This window comes from Mus caroli, chromosome 3, assembly GCF_900094665.2.
Source record: "Mus caroli chromosome 3, CAROLI_EIJ_v1.1, whole genome shotgun sequence".
Lineage (NCBI taxonomy): Eukaryota > Metazoa > Chordata > Mammalia > Rodentia > Muridae > Mus > Mus caroli.
In genome coordinates this window covers 62596649-62621232 of record NC_034572.1, presented here as the reverse complement: position 1 = coordinate 62621232, position 24584 = coordinate 62596649, and the positions used below count along the sequence as shown (strand labels likewise).

At 42.3% G+C, this 24584-nt stretch overlaps 1 long non-coding RNA gene across 1 annotated transcript; it reads right to left on the bottom strand.

Moving 5' to 3' along the window:
- Window positions 1–854: 854 nt before the first annotated feature.
- On the bottom strand, window positions 855–24100 carry LOC110290612. Its single transcript, XR_002377470.1, has 3 exons — window positions 23894–24100; window positions 7129–7331; window positions 855–1217 (listed from the first exon to the last, which is right to left on the bottom strand). It is a non-coding gene; the product is annotated as an uncharacterized LOC110290612 (long non-coding RNA).
- Between the last annotated feature and the right edge of the window lie 484 nt (window positions 24101–24584).

The window sequence follows — 24584 nt, the reverse complement described above, 5'->3', positions numbered from 1 at the left end:
GGAGGGGCGGTGCTGGCTAGTATTATGTTATCCCAACACGAGCTAGAGTCTGGGAAGAAGAGACGTCAATTGGGAAAATTCTCTCACCAGATTGGCTGGCGGGCAAGTCTATGGTACGTTTTCTTGCTCAGTGACTGACGTGGATAGTACTACCTGAATAGGGTAGAGTACAAAAGCAGGTTGAGTGGACCCGACTTCCTTCAGTGATGGATTGTAATGTGTAGCTATAAAATGAAATAAACCTTTTCCTCCTCAAATTGTGGTCAGTTCTGATGTTTTTTATGACAGCAATAGAAACCTAAGGCAGGCTGATGCAAAGGCTGAACGAGAAGTAACGAGAGCCCAAAATAAGTTATGACTGTGGGAACAGAGAGGAATGGACAAACATTAGGGTTCCCCAGTGAACGGAGGCCAGGTGTCCTAAGATGTGAACTGGTGACATTCCAAATGGTCCCTGGTGCTAGCTGGGTGTGGTGGTATACACATGGTTACTGAGCACTGTTAATAGGCCAGCTTGGTCTACATAGTGATGCTAGGCCAGCCAGGATTATACAGTGAGACTGGCCCAAAACATAAAATAAACAGACACATTTAAAATAAAATAACAAAGCTTAAGCCGTGCTTGATAGTGCTCAGCTGTAAGCCCAGTTTTTATCTGGTAGAGAGAGACAGGAAGCTCAGGAATTCATGGTTATCCTTAGCTACACATCGAGTTCAGGAACAACTTGGACTACACAAGTTTCTGTCTTAAAATCCTCGCCCCCTCCTCCCCAAATCAACCAAACAAAAAAACCTAGGTAATTAATGCTAAGGTTGGAGAAGAAAACTTATTAGTGAGAGATAGAGGTCAGAGAACAATTTGTATGACATTTTTACCCTTAAAATTAGTTTTTGAGGCCTCCACCTTCACAGCTCAGGTGGCAGCCTTGTCTCCAATGAATAAATGCATGATGGAGAGGTGGGTACAATAAACTAGCAGAGCTGTGAGTACACTGTGGCGAGTCACAACTGCAGATGCTACAGGGCAGGACCAGGTGAGTGGCCTGCATTGCCACCTGAAGCCATGGTGATGTCTGGGTTAGAACTGTTGCTGAGGGCCACCTCTGGGGCTGAGATTCTGCCATTTCCCGGGTCTGTATTGATGTTCGCGGCCCCTGTCGGCACGTGGATGTTTGTAGTCTGGGCTGCCTCTGAGTGCCTTGTCTGGGTCTGTGGGCCTTTTGAAAAGATTAGTTTTAAAGTTACAGATATTGAAAACATACTTAGAACATAAAACAGACACGCCCAAGCTTCTCACTAAATGAGGACGGCAGCAGCAGCCTGGGTCTCTTCTGTCAAGAAGGAAGTGAGGCTGCGAATCTGCACAGCACTGGGAAACACTGAGGGCCCCGTGACTGGCTGCGCAGTCTCCTTCTGAGGAAGTGGCTTACACAGGCCCGGGTCAAGGCCTTTCGTTTCCCCTCACAGGCCTTTAAAACGGAATTTTCTGAAAGGAATACTTTATTGAATCAGTGTAAGAATTTTCCACTTGGCTCATTAAACAATATGAATGAGCACCGTTAAGAGAACCTGTCCCGAACAAGAGCACCTATAGCAGGCTGTGATGAAAATCGTCAGCAAGTGGGGCACAGCCTGGTAGGTCTCGCCTCACAGTCGAGTGCGAGGACCCTACTCTGCCTTACAAATCTCTCCAAAAGTTCCACCAAAATGGGATATTGGCTGAGCATTCTGCACCTATGTGAGCATGACGTGTGTGTCCGGTAGATGTGATTTCTCCAAAACAATAGCACAAGCAAGAGAGAAACAGTGATGCGCCCTCATCCACTCTCTGCCTTGTTTTGTTTTTGTTTTTTTTTTTTTTTTTTTTTTTTTTTTTTTTTTTTTTTTTTTTTTATCTCTCTAGGCTCCTCTTGGCTTGGATGATTTCGTAGATGCAACCAGTCTGTCTAGACTGGTTGTCCACTGACCTTACAACGCAGGACAGTCTGGCCTTAAGCGCACAGTGATCCTCCTGACTCTGCTTCCTNAGCACAAGCAAGAGAGAAACAGTGATGCGCCCTCCCCCCCTCCCTGCCTTTTTTTTTTTTTTTTTTTTTTTTTTTTTTTTTTTTTTTTTTTTTTTTTGTTTTTTTTGCTGCAAAGTTTCTCACTGAAATGCAAACTGAAATGCAACCAGTCTGTCTAGACTGGTTGTCCACTGACCTTACAACGCAGGACAGTCTGGCCTTAAGCGCACAGTGATCCTCCTGACTCTGCTTCCTGAGTGCTGGCATGCACGCGCAGCTAGGCCTGGTTTTGCATTTGTTTTGTTTTGTTTTGTTTTGTTTTTAGAAAAAGATATTTTTTACATGGGCCTGGCAGCACACACCGTTAGTCCCGGCACTCAAGAGACAGAGATAGGAGCAACTCTGTAAGGTCAAGGCCAACCAGGTCTTCATACTGAGTTCTAGGACAACCAGGACCACACAGATGGACCCTATCTCAAAAACTAAGGATGATGATGATGATGGTGGTGGTGATGGTGATGGTGATGATGTATTTTACTATTTTTAATTATGTGTTGGTATGTGTTTGCGTGTGGGTGTGTGCACATGAGTACAGGTGTCCTTGTAAGCCAGGGGCTTTGGACCTCCTGGAACCGAAGTTACAGACGGTTATGAGACAGCTGATGTGGCTGCTGGGAACCACTACTATAACTTGGGTCCTCTGAAAAAAGCAGTAAGAGCCTCAACCACTGAGTCACCTCTCTAGCTGCTGACATCCGCTTTCAGTGTAGAAAGCTTGAGCTAGAGAATAGAGAGATGGCTCACAAAGAGTCCCTGCTGCTTTTCTAGAGCCCCAGAGTTAGGTTCACAGCACCCAGGTGTAGCTTACAACCACGGGATCCAAGCCTATGATAAGTATGTGCATGGAGAGAGAGAGAGAGAGAGAGAGAGAGATTAAATAAATAAATAAATAAATAAATAAAGTATTTTTTAAGATAGGAAGCTCAAGCCACCCCCAGTAAACTCCTGTGTGTGGATGGCTGTGTGTCTTCTTTAACATGCTCACACGCTCATACAACTGTCTGATATGTTAACTTACCAGCCACATATGTTTACGGAGCATCTGAAGGATGGTTAGTCTAAACTAAAGGGCACTGTATTAAAAATACATACATACATACATACATACATACATACATATGTAAGCAAGCCTTTAATCTCAGCACTGCAGAGGCAGGCAGCATCATTCAGTCATCTGGTCACATGACTCCACAGGACAGCACACAGCATCATAGGCTGTTTCTCTAAACTTAGCATCTCTCATCAAGGCAGAAATTGGAAGCTTAGCTTACACAATCACACACATGCGAACAAGTACTTCCTCTTTTCTCTGTTGTAAACAAGTAGGGCAGGTTGCATGTTCCCACACTCTCAGATGAAAGAGATTACCCAAGCTTAAAAAGACAAGGAGGACACAGGAAGACACTAGGTTAGGATTAAAAGTTAGATAAAGATGTCCCAGAAGTGCCCAAACTCTCTGTATCAGGACCATTTTGTTGCATGCATGTATGTATGTATGTATGTATGTATGTGTGTGTGTGTATGTGTGTATTCATTCATTCATTCATTTTTGATGCAAGGTCTTACTTTGCAGCTTCCCTATGACCTTCATACCTCTATCCTCAGTGTTGGGATTGTAAGTCTGTACCATCATGCCCAACTCATATAATGGTTAATTTAGTTATTATTTTTCAAACAGTCTGGAAGAGAGAAAAATAACAAAAATTTCCAGTTTTTCTTCTTTTCTTTTTAGACAAAGCCTCACTATATAGCCTTGACTGACCTGGAACTCACTATGTTGACCAAGGAGACATCAAACTCACAGAGATCTGCCTCTGCCTCTCTGCCTCTGCCTCTCTGCCTCTGCCTCTCTGCCTCTGCCTCTCTGCCCTCTGCCTCTCTGCCTCTGCCTCTCTGCCTCTGCCTTCTGCCCTCTGCCTTCTGCCCTCTGCCTCTCTTGCCTCAGCCTCTCTTGCCTCTGCCTTCTGCCTTCTGCCCTCTGCCCTCTGCCCTCTGCCTCTGCCTCTGCATCTCCAGTGCTATGCTCAAATGCATGCCCATTTGGGGAGGGGGGGGTTGGTTGCTGTTGTTTTTGTTGTTGGAGTTTTGGGGGGAGAGGGTTCAAGACAGGGTTTCTCTGTGTAGGGCTGTCCTCTGTGGTGTCTGAAGCATGACTGGTCTAAGTTGAGGTGAACTATATTTAAAAAGAAAAGGGAAAAAAGGAAAGAAAAGAGAAGAGAAGGGAAGGGAAGGGAAGGGAAGAGAAGGGAAGGGCAAAGGGCAAGGGCAAGGGCAAGGGCAAGGGCAAGGGCAAGGAAAGGAAAGGAAAGGAAAGGAAAGGAAAGGAAAGGAAAGGAAAGGAAAGGAAAGGAAAAGAGAAGAGAAGAGAAGAGAAGAGAAGAGAAGAGAAGAGAAGAGAAGAGAAGAGAAAAGAAAAGAAGAGGAAAGGAGAGAAAAGGAGAGAAAAGAAGAGAAAAGAAGAGAAGAGAAAAGAAAAAAGAGGCTTTATTTCCGGAGCTCTAAAGGCAGAGGCTCCCTGAACTCACTCTGTAGACCAGGCTGGTCTCAAATTCAGAGATTCTCTTGCCTCTACCTCCCAAGTGCTGGGATTAAAGGTGTGTGTCACCATAGCCTGGCTGGGAAGCCTAGTTTTTTTTAATAGAAACAATCTTTCTTTCTTCCTGAAGGTATTTTTTTCACGTGTGTGCGTGTGTGTGTGTGTGTGTGTGTGTGTCTGTGTGTCTGTGTGTGTCTGTGTGTGTCTGTGTGATGTGTGCCTGCATGTACACATGTTTACATGCATGAAGACATACATGTGTGTGCCTGTATATAGGCTTGAGGTTGGATGTTTCCTTGATGGTCCTTATTCATTGACACAGGTCTCTCGTCTGAACCCAGAGCTTTCTGGTATAACTAGTCTGGGTAACCTATCTGCTCCAGGGATCCAGTCACCAACTTCTGCCTTCTGTCCAGAGCTGGGATTACATTAGGTTCTGAGAAGCCCAAATCTGGCTCTCACTTTTGATGCTTGTATGGTAAGCACTTTAATCACAATGCCATCTCTCTAGCCCTAGAAATATGTTCCTGTGTAGTGGCGTGTCAGACTGATCACTGTGAATACCAAGCATCACTGGCAAGGAAGTAAGAGCTGGAAATATGCAACTGTTTTGGTGACATCACCTTCCTTCAGGGGTGTCAGGTCCTGCTGCCCATGGAGTTCTGCACAGGAAAACATGCTTAATAGCCCCACGACAACGGAAATGGGTACTTGTTTCCTCTTCTCTCAGTTCAAAGAACTTCCAGTAGAAGGCCAGATAAAATAGACTCTGCTTTAAAAGAAAACCAAAGGCTGGAAAGATGCCTCAGCCATTTAAGAGCACCTCATACTCTTGCAGAGGACCAGCGCTTGATGCTCAGCACCCATCTTGGGCAGCTCACAAGCACCTGTAACGCCAGCTCCAAAGGTTCCCGTGCTCTTTTCTGACCTAAATTGACAAAAAGTAAAATAAACCTCAAGGGGTTAGGAGAGTATAGGCATCTGCTACCAAGTCTGATGACCTGAGCTCAATCCTTTGGACCCACACTGTGGAAGGAAAGAATAGATTCCCACAAGTTGTTGTTTGGCATCCACATGTGTGCACAGTATGAGTGCACCAATATGCGTGCACACACAGAAAAATAATAAGTATGATATTATATATATATATATGTATATATATATATATTTTCATGGCGGGTGCTATAAAGATACGAAGAGAGTAGGCACTTTGGGGGAAATGTAATAGACAAATTCAATCCAGCCCACAAATAGTGATTTAAAGGATAGTGACACTTGAGCTAAGAACTGAAGGGAGAGGTTCCCACTAATTTTGGGGGGAAGCATAAGCTCGCTGGGGAAATAATGCAGAAACTCTGTGGGAAAGAATTCGAGGTGCATTAAAGGTTGGAGTATGGAAAGCAAGAGTTCAAAACAACAGTAACAGTTATGCGGGTCCTGGAAACGCAAGTCTGTATATGTACATACTATACATACATACACACACATACGTGTGTGTGTATGTGTGTGTGTGTGTGTGTGTGTGTGTGTGAGAGAGAGAGAGAGAGAGAGAGAGAGAGAGAGAGAGAGAGAGAGAGAGAGAGACTATGTAGCCTGGCAGGCCTTCAACTCTTTGTAGAGCAGACTTGCCTTTACCTCAGAGATGTTCAGCCTGCCTCAGCCTCCCAAGTGCTGGATTAAAGGTACCTAGGAGGCTGAGGCATCATGCCTGACAAGTCAAGGAGTTTTAAATTTGTACCTGAAGAGCACTAAGAAGCTTCTCAAAGCTTTTAAGCAGAGAAATGACACAATGCCGCATTCCTTTCAAACTGTCACTTCTATAGCTACTGGTGAGTGAATTGGGACAAGTGAAGAGCAGATTTGAAGGAGCCAGTGAAAAGGTTGCTGTCATCCAGAAAGACACCCCAAAGAGGCTTCTGGGATGTATAATTGGGTGGAGAGAATCACCACTTACAAATGAAGGAAAAAGTAGAAAGGAACGTATTTGAGAAATCCAAGAGGCTTCAGTTAAACCATGAGAGATATTCCCCTCTCCTGGTCATGGTGGTAATAATAAAAAAGGGAACCAAGTAATTGGGTAGCCATGGATTCACACATCCTGGGTTCTATGGAAAGCCTGCCATTGTGTGCTATGGTGGTAAGAACTTTGCTACAGAAACAGGCTGGCTGGGGTGCTACAGACCAACCTTTAGGTGTTCCCTACCACTGGTAACTGAACAGAAACACTCAGGGTTCTACTTCTATTGGCCAAGTTTCCCATAATCAGTTACAGCAAGTCAATATTCAGCAGATCGAGCATTCCTCGTGGGACATTCTTCACCACGAATGTACTGGCTCCCAGAAAGGAAAACCTTTGGGATTAAGGAAAAACGGCTGCTTAAGAGTTTGTGCAACACAAATTAAAGCCACAAGAGACCAAAGAAAGCATTTCTGAACTCTAGTCCACCTAGCTGAGGATAGAAGACAACCATAGAAAAACAAGAACAAAACGTAGTCTGCCAGTGTTTCCATCGCACTGTTTCACACCATCATGGGCTGTTCAGACTTCAGGTGCATCTTCTGTGTTAACGCCTCATAATCTTGCTGTGTATGGGTGTTTTCCTCTTTTCATGTTGGCTGGTAATGAGCTCAAGGTCAAGGGCTGATTGTACCAGCCTTTGTAAGGCTGGTAATGAGGACACTTCGTCTCAGCCATCTTTGACTTGTAGTGGACACACAGTGAGTGTTTGCTGGATAAAGAAATGAGAGTTTAGGGGCTGGAGAGGTGGCTCAGCGGTTAGGCGTATCGGCTGTTCTTCCAGAGGTCCCTGGTTCAATTCCCAACACACCCACATGGCAGGTCACGACTGTATGTAACTCCAAGATCTGACAACCTCACACAGACATATGTGCAGGCGAAAACATACCAATGTGCCTACAATAAAAATAGGTAAATAAAAAAAGGAAGAAATGAAAGTTTATTGTCTGCCTCCTAAAGAGCAGTTGGATCAGCCCACTGGGCTCTCCCTTTCCTCGCTGACCCCATCCCTAATGGAGCGTCAAGATCTTCTTCCCCAACCCATCCCAGCCTCCAACACCAACAGGCATTTACTATGAGCACCAGCTACACAGAAGAGGGACACAGGTAAGCTAGCTGAGGACGCCCACTAGCCACTCCTGCCTTCCAAAGCCAGTCCTCCAGTTTCCTCTTCAGCCTACCAGAGAACATCAGCTGCACCCAACTCCATCCACATCTCCTGTGGCTCCCACAGACCATTCCTTCCTAACTTCCCTCCCTCCGCTTGATTGCTGTAGCCCAGCCCCCAACTCCAGCAGGCATTACCCTGCTGACCCCAGGGCTGCTCCTCTCAGGGCACTGAGGAGGCTAAAGGCAGACTCACAACTCTCCTACTGCTCCTGAGATCCAGTCCCTACAGACAAATCTCCAGTTCTGTAGCATAAAAGAAAAAAAAAAAAAAAGAACTGCTATGGTCTCCGTTTCCTCTCTACCCCCATCCCCAGGGATCACAAAGACCTTCTCCCCCAACTCATCCCAATACCCCACCTCCAACATCAACAGGCATTCCCCGTGTATACTCTAGCTGAGTGGGCCAGAAAACAGGCGACACATAGCATTCACACTCTGAGAGTCCAGAAAAGAAACAGAAACCAAGGAACAAAACACCCACCCAACCAAGACAAAGCCTGAAATTATCACCTAGACCTATAGTCATCCCAAACCCAAATGCCTAGAGACCAGCATAAAAGCATCCCCCAAACAGCCTGGGCAATATGTCCCCACTAGAGCCAAGCTATCCTACTGTAGTAGTAGGTCCTGAAAATGCCAACAGAGCTGAAGTACAAAAAAAAGATCTTAACCAAACTGTAGGAAGATAATAAAGGTACTCGAAAAGGAAATGTATGAATCCCTTAACAAAATCCAAGAAAACAATAAAGAAAACACAAGAGCAGGGCGTGGTGGCACATGCCTTTAGTCCCAGCACTTGGGAGACAGAGGCAGGCGGATTTCTCTTGGCTCTTCCAGCATCATGTCTGCCTGTACACTGCCATGCTTCCTGCTCTGATGATAATGGACTAAACCTCAGAAACTGTAAGCCAGCCCCAATTAAATGTTTGCCTTTATAAGAATTGCCCTGGTCATGGTGTTTTTTCACAGCAATGAAACACTAAGACAGGAGACACCTGATTTTTTAAAACAAAAACAAACAAACAAACAAACAAACAAAATGAGAAATACACACTAGGTAAAAGAAGACATTATCTTCAGCAAACGATGCTGGTCAAATTGAATGTCTGCAGTTAGAAGAATCCAAATAAATCTATACTTATTAAACTGCACAAAACTCAATTTTTACTGGATCAAAGACATCAACAGAAAATCAGATGCATTGATCCTAATAGAAGAGAAATCAGGAAATAGCCTTAAATGCATGGGCACAGGCAATGACTTCCTGAACATAATGCTGATAGCACAGGCACTATTAATAAATGGAACTTCATGAAACTGAAAAGCTTTTGTAAGGCAAAGGATTCTGCCAAGAGGACAAAATGACAGCCTACAGAATAGGAAAAGATTTTTACTAACTCCACATCTTATAGATGACTAATACCCAAAGTGTATAAAAAACTCAAAAAACTAAATATCAAAAAAAAAAAAAATACACTAGATACTCCAATTGAAAATGGGGTACAGATCTAAACAGCAAATTTTCAATAGAGGAATCTCAAATGGCTGAGAACATTAAGGAAATGTTCAGTATCCTTAGTCATCAGTGAAATGCAAATCAAAATTACTTTGAGATTCTGTCTTACACCTGTCAGAGAATGGCTAAAGGTGGAAAACATGGAAAGAACCTAGGTGTCCTTCAACAGAGGAATGAATGGACTGGAGAGTTGGCTCAGTGCTTAAGAGCACTTGTTTTTCTTGCAAAGGATCTGGATTTGATCCCAGTATCCACATGAAAGCTCAGAACTCCTTCAGGCACAAGGTGTATGTATATGGTGCACAGACATATTTGCAGGCAAAAAAAAAATCTCATATACACAAAATAAAATAAATCTAATTTTTAAAAAACAGAAGAATGAAAATAAAGAATATGTGGTACATTTACACAATGGAGTATTACTCAACTGTTTAAAAGAATAACATCATGAAATTTGCAGGCAAATGAATGGGACACACTGAGTGAGGTAACCCAAACCAGAAAGATATAGTATATATTCACCTATAAGTGGTTAGTAGTCAGTAAGTAAATGATAACCTACAAGCCATACATTCAGAGAGGTTAGATAAGGAGGAGGTGTTGGGGGTGGCCATGGGTCTCCCTGGAAGGGGAAATAAAATATATTTTATGGGCAGACTGGGGGTCAGTGGAGACCTGAGTTAGGGTACCAGGTTTAAGTGGCATGGAAGACAGGATGGAGGGAGAAAGTTCAGGGAGAGACAGCTGGAAATAGGGGGCTTTGGGTGTGTGTGTGTGTGTGTGTGTGTGTGTGTGTGTGTGTAAACTTAGTGCAGTAGAAACTTCCTGGATTCTAGGAAGGTGATCCTAATGAGGACTCCTAGTAATGAAAGATACAGAGTCTCAACTGGCCATATTCTGCAGTGGGACTGGGTTGCTTTCATTTGAGTTCTCAGCCAAGAGAGTCCCATGAAAACCCCCAAACAACCCTGGATGATGCTAAGACAAAGGGTTGCTCTCCACAAACCAACAGTGGTGGTGGGGACGCATTCCTAAGGAAAACACCCACACAACTCATTGCACATAGAGAAGTAGAGGTGGTGTCTCGTAAAGCCTTCACTCATGTGTTCTAGTCTCTTTGGTAAGGGAAGGCACTCTGCCAGCTACCAAAAGAGAAATGTGGAATCCAACCCAGCCACAAAATCTTTGACCTACAATCTGCCCTGCTAGAGCATTGATGGCCTAGAACTTGCAAGAGAAGCCAACGGATGTCTGATTTGACTTGAAGGCTCATTGCACAGAAATAACGCATAATAGACACTGCTTGGAAAACCAAGAACCAGAGACTAGGTAGCCCAAAGCCCTACAGTTAAAACCAAACAGGACTGGTCTAAGAAAAAACGTTACCAATGAAAGGACTTCTAATAATATGCTGCTGTATCCATAGAACAATGTTTTATGCAGTCATCAGAGAGACTTCCTCCAGCAGCAGGTGGAAACAGATGCAGAGACCCACAGCCAGACATTACCTGGGTAGACAATCAAACCTGGATGTCTCTATCAAATTTCTCCCCTCAGAGCTCAAGGAACCCCTCAGAAGAGGAGGAAGAAAGATTCTAAGAGTCAGAGGGGATGGAGGACACCAGGATGACAAGCTCTCTGAGTCAACTAAGCAAGGCACGTGTGAGGGCAGAGACTGAAGCAGCATGGTCTACATGAAGCCTACGCAGGTCTGCCCAGGTCCCCTGCATATGTGTTACAGCTATTAGCTTAATATTTCTATAAAACTCCTGACATGAGAACAAGTGGATCTCTGACTCTTGTGCCTGCTCTTGGGAGCCCTTTCCTCCTGTTGGCTTGCCACATCCAACTGTGATTTAACAGTGTTTGCTTCATCTTGTTTTATATATATATATATATATATATATATATATATATATATATATATATATATATTGGTCATGTTTGGTTATCTCTTGGAAACCTGTTGTTTCTAATGAGAGACAGAAAAGGACTGGAGCTCTAGGGGAGTGGAGTGAGGGAGGAACTGGGAGGAGTAGAGGGAGGGGAGAGTATAATTAGGTTATATTGTATGGGGAAAGAATCTATTTTCAATAAAAGGAATGAAGTTCTAAAATTGAAAAAAAAAAGTTTTTGTGTGAAAAAAGAGCAGTTATATCAGTAGTGGTTCTAAATATACACAAAAATAAATTTTAAAAAAGTGAACTCAGTACAGGTAAGGTTAAGTACAGGTAAGTGTTAAGGTGAGTGAATAGAAAAACTATTCAGACCACATTAATGAAGTGTTGGATTACAAGCCATCGAAACATAACCCAACATAGTCTGCAACATTAAAAAAAGTTTACAGAAAATATCCTAGGTTCTAAGAGAGCAACTTAATGAAGCAAACTATATAGGGAAAGTATATTTGCTGTGATTTTTGAAAATATAGTAGCCAGACTTCAGACAAGCAGTTATTGAACATGAAAAGGTAAGTGATTTCTTAAAAAAAAAAAACAAAACAAAAACAGAAAGAAATGAATTCAAAGATAAATATATTCAAATAAATATTAAATATGTAACAGGTTTATCTAAATAAAATGTGTTTTGTTAAGAAATCATACTAAAACAAAGACAGTGACCTTAAACAATCACTTAAAGATTTATTTTCACCTTATGTTCATTTGCATAACTCACATGCAGTGCCCTTAGAGGCTAGAAAAGAATATTATACGCCCTGTAATTGGAGTTACAGATGGTTTTCAACCATCTGGACGCTAGAAACTGAACCTGGGCCCTCCAGAAAAGCAGCGAATTCTTTTAACCACTGAGCCATATTTAGTCTCACAAATAATAAACAAATAAATTTATTTATTTTTATGACATAGAGGGAAAAGAAATATCCCATAACCTGCCAGTGGAAATGAAAGTTTTGAATCTCTGAACAGGTTCCACTCATTGTTTATTTAGTGTGGTTAAACTGTATCCTGCACAGTACCTAGTCAGGAACCCACAACAGGGGACTCATAAGTTGTATTGCAAAATCATTTCTAAGCCTTGGATCGTTTTCAGTTTAGGTGTTAGCAACATCAGCAATGGCTCTGAGGAAACAAATGTCACGTGGCTCCTTGCCAAGGCTCTTAGCCCAACGTCTTTGGTTTAAGTCTTTTTATTTTTAATCCTATCTAGTTGGATTGGCTGCTGGAATGTTGAGAGAGCTTGCTGGCTTGATCCTGTGGAGGTGACCACAGCTACAGTGAGTTCATGTCCTGTCCAGAGACAGCATCTCACAATGCTCCTCCCCGTCCTCCAGCTCCTATGGGGGGGTTGGCGCTGTGTGTTAAATTTACCCGTATTTCAGGTGTTTCTCTCACCCTCAGGGAGGGGAGGGCTTGAGGCAGTCATACTCTGTAGCTCAGGCTGATCTTGAACTCAGAGAAAACTCAGCTTTAGCCTCCCCAGCACCAGGGTTAAAGACATGGACCAGATTGCAGCGGTTTGTTTGCCTGCCTGCCTGCCTGCCTGTCTGTCTGTCTGTCTGTCTGTCTGTCTCCCTTAAGAGGCTGAAGATATAGCCCAGTTGTAAGAGTGCTTGCCTTTCTTCCTAAGGACCAACGGATTGCCAGCACCCATATGGTTGCTCACAACTGTCTGTAACTCCATTTCCAGGAGCTCCTATGCCTTGTTTCTGGCTTCCTCAGGTCTAGACATGCATGTAGTGCACTGGCACCCATGTGAGCAAAACACCCATACACATAAAAATTAAAAGACCAAAACTGAGTTTGATGATCCCTGTGTGGTGGTACACACCTTTAATCCCAGCCCTCAGGAGGCAGAAGCAGACGGAGCTCTGTGAGTTGGAAGCCAGCCTGGTCTGTTTAGAGAATGATAGGCTGGCCATTCTGTGTTTGGGCCTGCCCACACAGTCCCACAGAGCGTGGTTCTAGTCTTACTTCAAAATTCTATTCCATAAAAGCAAGGCTGAAGCTCTCTCTGCTCAACAGGAACAAGTTAATTCTGTGTGTTCCCAGTACCACGGTACCAAAAATAAACCAAACGCGTCAAAATCCCTGTCTCTGCTTCATCAAAAGTTTGATCTCACCCAGGTGACATTTTGTTAGAGCACAAAAAGCAAGAAATATAACAAGAAACAAAGCGAGGGCTAAATTGAATTTGGTTAGACTGTATCTTTTTTTCTTAAGCTCCAAGCTCCAATGAATATCATGAGTGGTGCAAATGTAATAAAAAGAAAACGATAGGGAAAAAAATCTATGTGGTTAGGAAGAAATGAAGACGTGTAGTAAAATTAAGTTGATAAACAATGGACATGCATTTACTGCCTTAGATCCAAATCACCTGGACATGAGACTTAGGTACATTGATAATGCTATCTGAGGGTGCTATGGTTCTGCTGCATTGGTCAATAACCTACTGAATGGTAAGGAACAAAGGGCCCTAGGTCACCTATATTATCCTCCTTCATGAAGTATGTCAAAATAGGCCTTCAAACTTCACATCGAAAGTTGCTTTGATGTTCAAATCAGGACCTCAGACTTACACAGTCATAAAAAATGTGGCTTATGTTTTCTCTCCTTCAGCTCCATGTTGGTTCAAAGAAAAGGAATAAGCTATGTAGGGTTTTAAAACAATTTACTAGGGCTAGAAAAATGGTTCGGTGGGTAAAGTATGTTGCTCTGTGCAAACATGAGGGCCTGAATTTGGACTACCAGTACCATGTGAAGTGTCCAGCTTAACATTACAAACTCCATTTTGCTTTCAGACTCCATTTTATGATCAACTTGCCCTCCGAATGAACTCAGCTATTGGAAAAACCTCAACTTGTTCCAGGAGCCATGTCACCCTGGTAACAATCACAATTCCCATTGGCGAATAGCCACTCCACTCCTAGCAACAACCAATCAGTTCTTAAAGGCAAAGTAACTAATGTCTAAACTAGATTAAGCTAGCAACCATTGTTCATACCAAGTTGAAATCATTACTAGCCAATAGAAGGACACCAAGCAAATGTCAACCAATCATCTAACTGCCAAGTTGGAAAGTTCTTCATCCTGCTAATAAGCAAGGCTCCTACCAGCTCAGCACCTTCCACACTGTTCACTGTGCTGGAGAGGTCAGAGGGGCCAAACTCGAGTTTAAATAAAGACTCTTTGCTTTTGCATACAAGTAGGACTCCTAATGGTCTCTGCTGGTCTGTGGGTACCCTGCATAACACCATGTACAAAGCCTGATGTGGAGGCACATAACTATAATCCCAGCACCAAAAGGCAAAGGCAGGAGAGCTGGGGGGGGGAGGACTTGCTGGCCAGAGTCTACAATAGAAGAGCACCGGGCAAAGGAGAGACCCTGTCTCAAAAAATGAGGTGAAGTGTGATAACAGAAGGGCAAGATGCTGTCCTCTGGACTCCATATGCCCACATCAAGTGTCTGCACCCACATAATCACATAAGCATAGACACATAAAACATTCAACACATACTAACCATATATGCATGTACCTGTACAGACGAACTCATTTGTGCACACAGGAACATACACATAGGTGTACACACTCAGAGGGAAAAAAAACTATTTTTTCATTATTACAATAGGGCCAATTGGATGGGCCATTGGTTAAAGGTACTTATTTTCAAGCATGACTACCAGAGTTCGATGTCTGGTACAGACATGTGGAAGGAGATGTCTGAGCCTTGCAAGTGATCCTCTGACACCCCCCTCATACACACGCGCCATGGCACGTGCACAACCTCATCCACACGTGTAAATGAATGCGATTTAAAAATAAAAATTAAAATAACCTTTGGCTGATTATTTTTCCTTCAGAGTTTTTAACATCTTTTGACTTTCACTTTTTGTTAACTTTGGCCTTTTTTTGCTTCTGAACAATGAATAAAAACTAGGGGCAGGAATGTTATCTAGGGTGATCTACAACAGAGCAAACAACCTCTGAATGTGGTTGAAATGTCACTGTGCTTACCCTGAACAGTCTATGGCCATGCGTTTTCACGAAGATGGATGGATTGACCTGTGTAGGCATTACCTGTGGTTTGTTTCTAAATTCCTTAAAGTTTTCTCTTTAGCCTAAATGTTTATTATGAGGGCCTTTTTCTGATGTGGCCCTTTTGTAAAACCGAAAGAATTTAACTCTTTACTCTGCAAGAAGCAGCTGGTGGGTGTTGCGTGGAATGACTCTAGTGTTTGATTGCTTTTATTCTTAAAAGTGCCGATGTTCACTGTCCAGTCCAGGCTTTAATGGGCCTGACCTGTGGAAAGTCACACACTCACACACAAGCCCACATTCAACATCCAGGGAATTATTTCGGGTTTTATCCTGTCCCAGACAGGCCAAAACACCTTCCCTGCCACCACTTACAATGCTGTGATGCTCAGCATTGTAAGATGACTCGGTGACTCCCTTGCCATTGTCAGGGACCACTTTATAGATGAGACAACTGAGTCTGAAAGGTTAATGTGCCCAGTGTTCTGTGAGGTGAGCAAGCAAAGCTGCAGTCTTAGCAGGTACGTCTCTCTTCAACCCCCTCTTCAGTTCCCCCACATTGATACTAAGTGACATCAGAGACCACTTTAAAGACTGGACAGGACAGTGAACTGCTTCTAACAGAGAATTACATTTTTTCAGTTTTCCAAAAGGGCACATCAAAAAAAAGCATTCATAATAAACATCTAAATGTTTAGCCTAAGCTAAAGAGAAAACTTTAAGGAATTTAGAAACAAAGCACAGATAATATTTAGCCATGGTGAAGTCCTCTAAGAATGAACTTAGGTTAGACAGCAAACAGGCCCAGGGTTCTGGCCCTAAGAGCTTTATGGGCTGGGTAGGTTCAGCCTTACTCTCTTTAATGGATTCACAGTAGAACCTATGAATATCAAATATACTGGGTACATTTTACCAAGCTTGATTTTCTTATTCCGTATTAGGAAAACAATAGCCAAATAAACTTCTTAAAAGCACACAACTTGTAGAAGACTGTTATAAGTTTACCATCTCCTGCTAAAGTATTCTTTTCTTTAAGAAATAAAATCTTAGATTTATTTTATGTGTAAGAGTGGTTTGCCTGGGTGTGTCTATGTGCACCACCTGCTTGCCTCGGAACCGCAGAGGCCAGAGGAGGGTTCTGCATCCCCTGGAACTGAAGTTGCAGATGGTCGTGAACTACCATGTGGGTGCTGGAAACTAAATGTGGGTCCTCTGGCAAATCAGAGTGTGCTCTTAACCAGTGAGCCCTCTCTCCATCCCTCAGAATACATTTCTTAGACATAGTCTTTATACTCCCATAGTGGTGAAATTCCAATGTATAGTAATGTGTATTTGCTATTACAAAAGATGGTTCCATTAAATTTGGGATGTTTCCACATGAGCATAATGTCTCTATAATATATTGTAACACTTGCTGTCACTTGTGAAATTCACTTCTGTGGTTTGGGCTTCTAAAAAAATACTTAGCCCACTTTCACAAAATTGTAGTTAATGTACTTAATGTAGTCATATGGCGTAGTCTGGATTGGGAAGACACAGACCTTGAGATTTCATCTTAATTCTCCAGTGAAGCAGTCACAGCATTCTAAAATGAACGCTCTGCATTTAAAGTGAGTCTCACGTGTAAAATTGCTCCACAGTGCTTATTGTTTTAAATCCACTGTCTCTCACCCTCGGTTAAATTCACTTTTAAAAATCAAGAAATTCAAAGTCAGCCACAGTGAGGGAAACCTGCGAGCCCAGCATTCAGACCGAACGAAGCAGGGGTCATACGAATTTCAGGTCATATCGGACAGACAGACTATTTCTTGTGTATTATGATTTTACATGTGTGCGTGTGTATGTGTGCATATATGTATATAATGTATATGTGCATATGTGGTATGCATGTATTCGTCCCACTGATTCTGTTCCTCTAGAGAATGCCGGCTAATGCATTATGTAATGATGGAAGGACAGTCTCACTAAGCTGTTCTCTGACCTCCGCATGGATGCTGTGGCACGTGTGCTCACATACACCACCACCACCAATAATAATTTTTTTTAAAGAAGTAAAATAGAGATGGGGGTCAGGGCGAGCCATATAAAGAAACCAGCTTCTTCATTAACAATGCCATTAGCTGCCACAAACGCCCATGTCAAGCTCTGCTTTGTAAAATTTCCTTATTTCTATCACCTCACATTTGAATTCTTAGGTTTCTCATTTCTTATGTAACTGTCCTAATATTTTCCATCTTTTTTTTTAATAAAATGAGTATGCTAGAGCTGCTTTCTCGACTTTTTCTAGAACAGCTTTATTGTCTGTCTGGATGTTCTTTTACAATTCATTCTTTTTTCCTTATAGTAATTTCATGGTAAATTTTTTTCATGTTAGATTTTTTATGTGAATTTTATTTTTCCTGGACTTTAAGAAGAAAGCTTGATTCAGATAGTATCATCAACCTTGAATTATATATATATATATATATATATATATATATGGCCCTGGGTCTGGAGAGTTAGCTCAGCAATTAAGAGCACTTGATGCTCTGCACAGGGCCCAGTTACAGTTCCCAGAGCCCACAGGAGGGCTCACAATTCTCAGAAACTCCAATCTCATTGGACCAGAAATGATCTGATCATGAAGGGTACCAGCACATATTCATACACATAACAAAATAAATCTTTTTTTTTTAATTACAGCTTTGAGACTGGCAAGATTACTCGGGAGGTATAAGTGCCTTGCTGCTCAGTCTAATGGCCTAAGTTCAATCTCTAGGACCACACAGTGAAAAGAGAGTTTGAACTAATGGACTTGTGCAAATTGTCCCCTTACCTCCGTACATATTCCAGTGTGTGTGTGTGTGTGTGTGTGTGTGTGTGTGTGTGTGTGTGTGTGTATGTGTGTGTGTGTATTCGCGCACGTGCACACTCATGCACACACAACCACACGTACTATAATTTTCTAAAAATATGACAGCTCTGGCTCCTGGCTTTGTCCCCTACTCTGCCTTTACCGTAACTCTTTCCTGATATCCATTCCTACTGAATTTTAACTGCATTTTCATCATTTCTCCTTGGTGAAAGATCCCAACCTGGAGTAACTAAAATCATGGATCACTTGGAAAATGCCCTGGGATTAAAGCATGCAGGTGCCAGCCGGCCTCCATGGAGATCCTCTGTTTCCTAGCTCTGCTGCAGACCAGCTGTTGGGGCCTTGGACAAACTCCACAATCCCTTTCCTTCGTTTGTAAAATAAGAAAAAAAGGGAAGAAGAAACTGGAATGTGACAAGGAGTTGAGTTCTCCTGAGAAGGGCAAGAACGTGGCTCAGCACCATATTTTTGAAAGATCAGAAAGTAAACTATCCTTCCGGGCCTTTTTTTGTTTTGTTTTGTTTTGTTTTGTTTTAATTAACTCACCGTGAAGTTGTGAGAGCTCAGGTCAGTTGAGCTCAATGCGCCTCAGAAATCTGCTCCACCCAAACCTGGGTCCTGTGCAGAGCGCATTAGCAATTACAGCTTTAATTTACTCTACCAATGACCCTCACACAGTATGGGTTTTTAATAAAAAAGATCAAAGAGAAAAGGTGGTGACTTCTAAGTACACAGATGCCTTCATGTCTAGTGCTGGGGATGAAGGGTTCTTCTACAAAGTTTTCCCTTTCCTCTTCTGAGTGAGTCAGAACCTTATTTGCATATAATCAAATCTACTCCCCTACTGGGAAAGAATAAAGACAATCTCTTTAGAAGGGCTCTGAAAAAACAAGTCCAGGGCCTTTACATGCGGTTTTGACAGGCATGATAGAGTATACCTGTGCTCAGGAGATGACAGCAGAAGGATCTAGGCCAGCCTCAACTACATAGTTTCTTTGGGGCCAGCTTGGGCTACAATGAGAGCCTGTCTAAATAAATACATGAATGAACAAAGGTGCTTCAGGTCTGCCCTGCACCTTGGAGAGGAGTCTCTCTTTGATATTGTGTTTCCATAAACCTCAGCGATGTGAAAATGCATAAATAAAAATAAGTAACAAAGTCCTTGGGAATTTTCAATTTTCATGGTTTAATTTACTACTACAAATCTCTATTGTGTGTATTGTTAAATTCCCCTTTCTAACCTTCAGGGTCTTATTTTTCCTTTTAGAGCGACTTTTGATTAGTTTTAGACATGTAAATACAAAGTTAAATAAGCAACTCAAACAAACAAAGATCGAGCCGAGCTGAAGTTGTGGCATCGTAGCTGAATCTCTCTCTACACCATTCTATGACTTCTCCGACAGAATATGAGTCAGGAGGAGAGGGAGGGAAACACCCTTGCTTTAACCCACATATGATTTTTTTTTCATCTTTGTTCAATGAGTTGGGGGAAAGGATGAAGTTTAAATAACGTACAGACAATAATTCTATGCTTGTTTTCCTATGATTATGAGTTCAAGCATTTGTAGTACATTATTCCTAAAAGAGAGGTAGCTCAGTAAGGATGTAAGCAGTTTATTCTGAGTTCAGAGCCAGTGAGGATGTGAAAGCTGACTAATAAGTTGTCCTGTGGGGAATACTGGGGAGTGGTGCAGGGGAACTCTCCGTACTCTACTTTTTACAACTCTGAAACTATTGCAGCGTTAGAGTTGATTTTAATGACTGGGTTGTTAAGATCAGAAGAAATCTGGACATAGTGACACACACTTAACAATCTCACCATCGGGAGGTGAAGGCAAGATCAGGAGTTCAAGGTCATCTGCACCTGCATACTAAGATCAAGGCTACCCTAGTCTGTATGAAAGTGTGTTTCAGGAAAAAAAAAAAAAAAAGCCTGCTAGGTCCCTGTTTGGGGGTCACTGTCAGCACGTACAGCACCTTGAACCCAGGTTAACTGTAGAAATTTAAACAACAACAACAACAAAAACTTGCCTTAAAAGACAAGCTGGGGTTGGTGATGGTGAACACTTTTAAGTCCAACACTGGAAGAGTGGGGTGGGGGGGGGGCAGAGGCAAGAGGATCTCTGAGTTCGAGGCAAGACTGATCTGCAGAGTGACAGCTAGGGCCACAGAGAAATGCTGTCTCAAGAAAACCCAAAAAACAAAGAATAAACGAACCCAACAAAAACAAACAAAAAAGACAAGCTGGGTCTTAGCATCACAAAAATGACCAGGAAAGACCCCACAAAATTTCTACCTAAAAGGGACTCACTCCAACAGCAGCAAAAAGTGTTAGGAGGATCAGTGGTATCCCAGCACGCTAAGACCATTAGAAAGAGGAGACAGTTGAAGATCGGCAGAGTTGAAGTTGAAGTTATTAGCCAGTTAGCACAGGGCAACAGTCGTGATTGTGCACTGGTGGTGGACTGGAGTGGTCTAACCCAGCATACTCTTTCTGACAGGCAACCAGGTCAAGTGTCTCACACTTTAAAACAGCCGTATCCTTTGACACAGCAACTCTACTTCTAGAAATGCACCCTAGGGAGTTAGGGAGGCAAGGACACGACACATACTAATGTGCACATGCTCCTTGCCATAGCAAATTATCAAAGGCACGTCAGTAGGAGGCTGCTACATTGATTAGACAAATTATGGCTTTTCTACATAAAAGAGCCTTCTTTAGCCACTGCAAAACTATGGAATAAATTGACAGGGAGAAATGTCACTAAAAGAAAAGGCAGGTTGCCAAATGGGATACAATATGACCCTATTTGCATTTATAGTGCTTATTTACATTTAAAATAAAGACACTATATGGGACTTTTTCTTTAAAAATCGAAGCAATGCATGAAGGGGGAAAGTTGTAATAATTCTAAAAGATTATACACTGCACCATACCAGGCAAACTACATAATTTGCAAGAACCAGTACAAAATGGAAATGTGGAGGCCTTGTTCAAAAACTGAGAACTTCAAGATGGTTGGCAGCACAGCTTAAACTCAGCATCGGGTCTTATGTAACTGTATGGGCCACATGTTCATAAAGCCAGCCTTGAGAATACACACAGACACGTTATGTTCTACTACATATTACATATCACACTACACAGCACCGAGTAAGATGCACTTTACACTGAGTGGTTATATATGGGGTGTTTCTGTTTTGTTATTTTAGGGACTGAGACAAAGGCGATATATTTTGTAATATAGGCAATACAAAGTATATTTAACGTGTTCCTACAAGAAGTAGCACATGGGGGGGGGTGAAATTCATTATCTGCCAGTGTAACCTATGGTCACTCCATAGGAGCGCCTCCAAGAGAGCGCCAGGAATGAAGGAGTCAAAGGTGGGTGGCTCTTTAAGGAGATTTCTGCTAAGTGTGGTAATCCCAGCACTTCAGACGCTGAGACAAAATGATCACCATGAGTTTGGGCTACACAGTGAGTTCCAGAACAGCCTGGGCTACAGTGTTGAGACTCTGACTCAAAAACAAACCAATAAAAGGAGGTCTGGATAGATATCTCAATTGACAGAATGCTTATCTAGCACAGATAGAAAGCCTCACAATATAACCTTGGCTGGTGCCCTGCAAGCTAACAGACCTGGGATTCACTATATAGACTAACACCATGTTAGCCTTGAACTCACAGAGCCTTGCCTGCCTCTGCCTCCCAAGTGTTGTGACTAAAGGCTGGGTTAAAGGTACGTACCACTATTCCTTGCCAAATGTGAATTTCTTTCAAAGAGTTTCACATACCAGTGCCTGTTAAGAGATATACATACAGGGTACGTGTTCCTTCTTTTCACATAGAAGGAAAATGTAAGAAAATACATTGGATCTGGCGGCACATCTACAATCTGAAGCTGAACCGGGAGAATTGTTTCTAGGCCAGCCTGGGTTACATACAAGGACCCTGCTTAAAATATAAATAAATAATAACATAAACTATAAAATAAAATGTTTTCTTTAGAAATTAAAATGTTCTTTTGTATCACATGGGTGTTGATATTTCCCCACTGCTCTCAGTGGTTCCAATCCTCACAAATTTAGCCACGTACAAGTGTTGCTAGTCATTGGTTTATTTGACCACCTCCAAGTTAAGTGTTCCTTCTGATGCTTCTATTTATAAGTAGAACTCAAAAACCCTGAGAAATCTCATTTGGGGTCAGTACAGTAAGTAGTGTATGTTCTGCCATGAAGAACACCAAGGTTTGACTAGACAGATCTCAAGGCTGTAGCCAGAAGACACGAGTACAAGACATTCTCATGTTTATTGATTCCAAATAAGATGGTCTAACACTTCCCAGGTTCATACCGTGAGTTATCTGCTCGGCAACCTTTAACAGGTTCTAATGAGTGTTAGAATGAGCATTTAAAGGTGTGATTGAGTGAGAAAAAAAGTTAAATATTTAACAAAATTTTTTTTTCTGAAGTCTATCCTAAGGTGATCTGTGGTGACCAGGTTTATGCAGTACAGCAGGGGCTCCAGCCCTTTGACTTTGGAGAGTTCAGGGTTTTGTGTAACACGGTGACAAAGTATAAATAGAGTGCTGGTAAATCCTATGAGGTGTGGATTTCAAGACTAATTTATGTGCCTTCAAAGTGTTCCGTCTTATATTATTTTTAACTTTTATTTGAGAATTATATGTGTATACAGAGTACCACATGCACCAGGAGTCTATGCTCAGTCTTAGGGGCAAAAACTAGCAAATGCCTTAAACTACTTCTTTGTGTGTGATCTCCAAAGCAGTGAGTGACCTGCTACAGGACGCTGGTGTCATCACTGACACTACTGGAGCTGATCATTCTCAAGAGAAGTTTTACCAGGCTGGTTGGCTGTTTGTTTTGTTTTGTTTTGTTTTGTTTTGTTTTGTTTTGTTTTGTTTTGTTTTGTTTTGTTTCTATTCTCAGTTTCAAAACAGAATGTATAAATCAATTGCAAAACATTTTTGAAGATAGGGAGCTATCACATCAACAACAGAAAGAGAGAGAGAGAGAGAGAGAGAGAGAGAGAGAGAGAGAGAGAGAGAGAAGATTTAACCTGTTCCTAGTTAAATCTTCAGGGCAAGGCCTGAGAACCACACTTGAAGAAGGAAACCCCAATGGATGGCAGATGGGTTGGGACTTAGGGGCAGAACAGTAATGAAGACACATCCTCTTCATCTGTCTCAATTGACCAGAAGTGAGCAGCCCCGAGCCTCCAATAAGATAAGAAAGCAGTACATGCCAAGTGCATAAGATCTGAACTAAGAAGAGCAAAGTACACTTAAATAGGCCTGTGGAGCCGATCCTTGTGGAGGAGATACAAAGAGATCACCATTTGAGGAAACTCAAAAGAACAGATGCAGAAACAAGTGCAGAAAAACACAACATAAACCCATTCAGCAATACCAAACTGGTTTTTACTAAGTTGGAGATTTCAGTCCTCGCAGCATGGTTTGTTTGTCTACATTTTTTTTTTTTTTTGAGTTACAGATGTGTAACCATGGTGTGCCTATACATTATTTTGCATGGCACATGAGCCATCACCATGGTATGTCATCCTTAGTTAATTTTTTGTTGTTGTTAAGATTGAACCAATCTTTAAAATGGTTGTCATGCCAGATCTAGTAAATCTCGGAGTTGCCCCGGGAGGCAGGACCCCTGCTTTTATTCAGGAGTTCAGACTTTCTAAAACAGAAAGCATGGAAAGGACTTACCAACATGGCGTTTATGCCTCCCAGAGGATTCTGATGGACTTGTGGTTTGAGCAGCTTTGTCTTCTACTTTTCAGCGCTAGATTTGAGAGGTCCACCTGAGATACTACATTCAAAGCCAGAGTGACAGCTGGTTCATCTACCAGGAGTGTAGTGTTCAGAGCTAAACAGGCCCAGAATCAAACTAGGGCTCCAGCACTTACTAGTGGTGTGAGGCTTAGCAGACTACTTAGGCACCTTAGGCTTCTCATATAGAAACTGGAAGTAATACCTCCCTTCACAGTGCACCATGAGTGCAGACATTCATGTCTTTCCCAGGTGGCTCTGATATCAGGATTGGTTCAGATGCCTGCTCTAACATTCATTGTTTGACTTCAATCAATTCCTGCACCTCTCTTCCATTCAATCTTATATTTGTAGTGAATACAATTATTTTATAGGATCGTTGTAAGAAGTCAATGCATTTATAAAGCTAGGTGTGGTGACTTACTCCTACAATCTAAGCACTAGAGAGGTGGAGGCAGGAGAATTAAGAACTCAAGGCTACTCTTGGCTATACAGCAAGCCAGGGGGCAGCTTAATCTAGCCTGAGGGACCCTAAACAGAGGGTTAGAAGGCTGTCTTATAAAGACATGGGAGGGGGCAGGGTAATCCTAGCACTTGGGAAACTGAAACAGGATTACAAATTACAGGC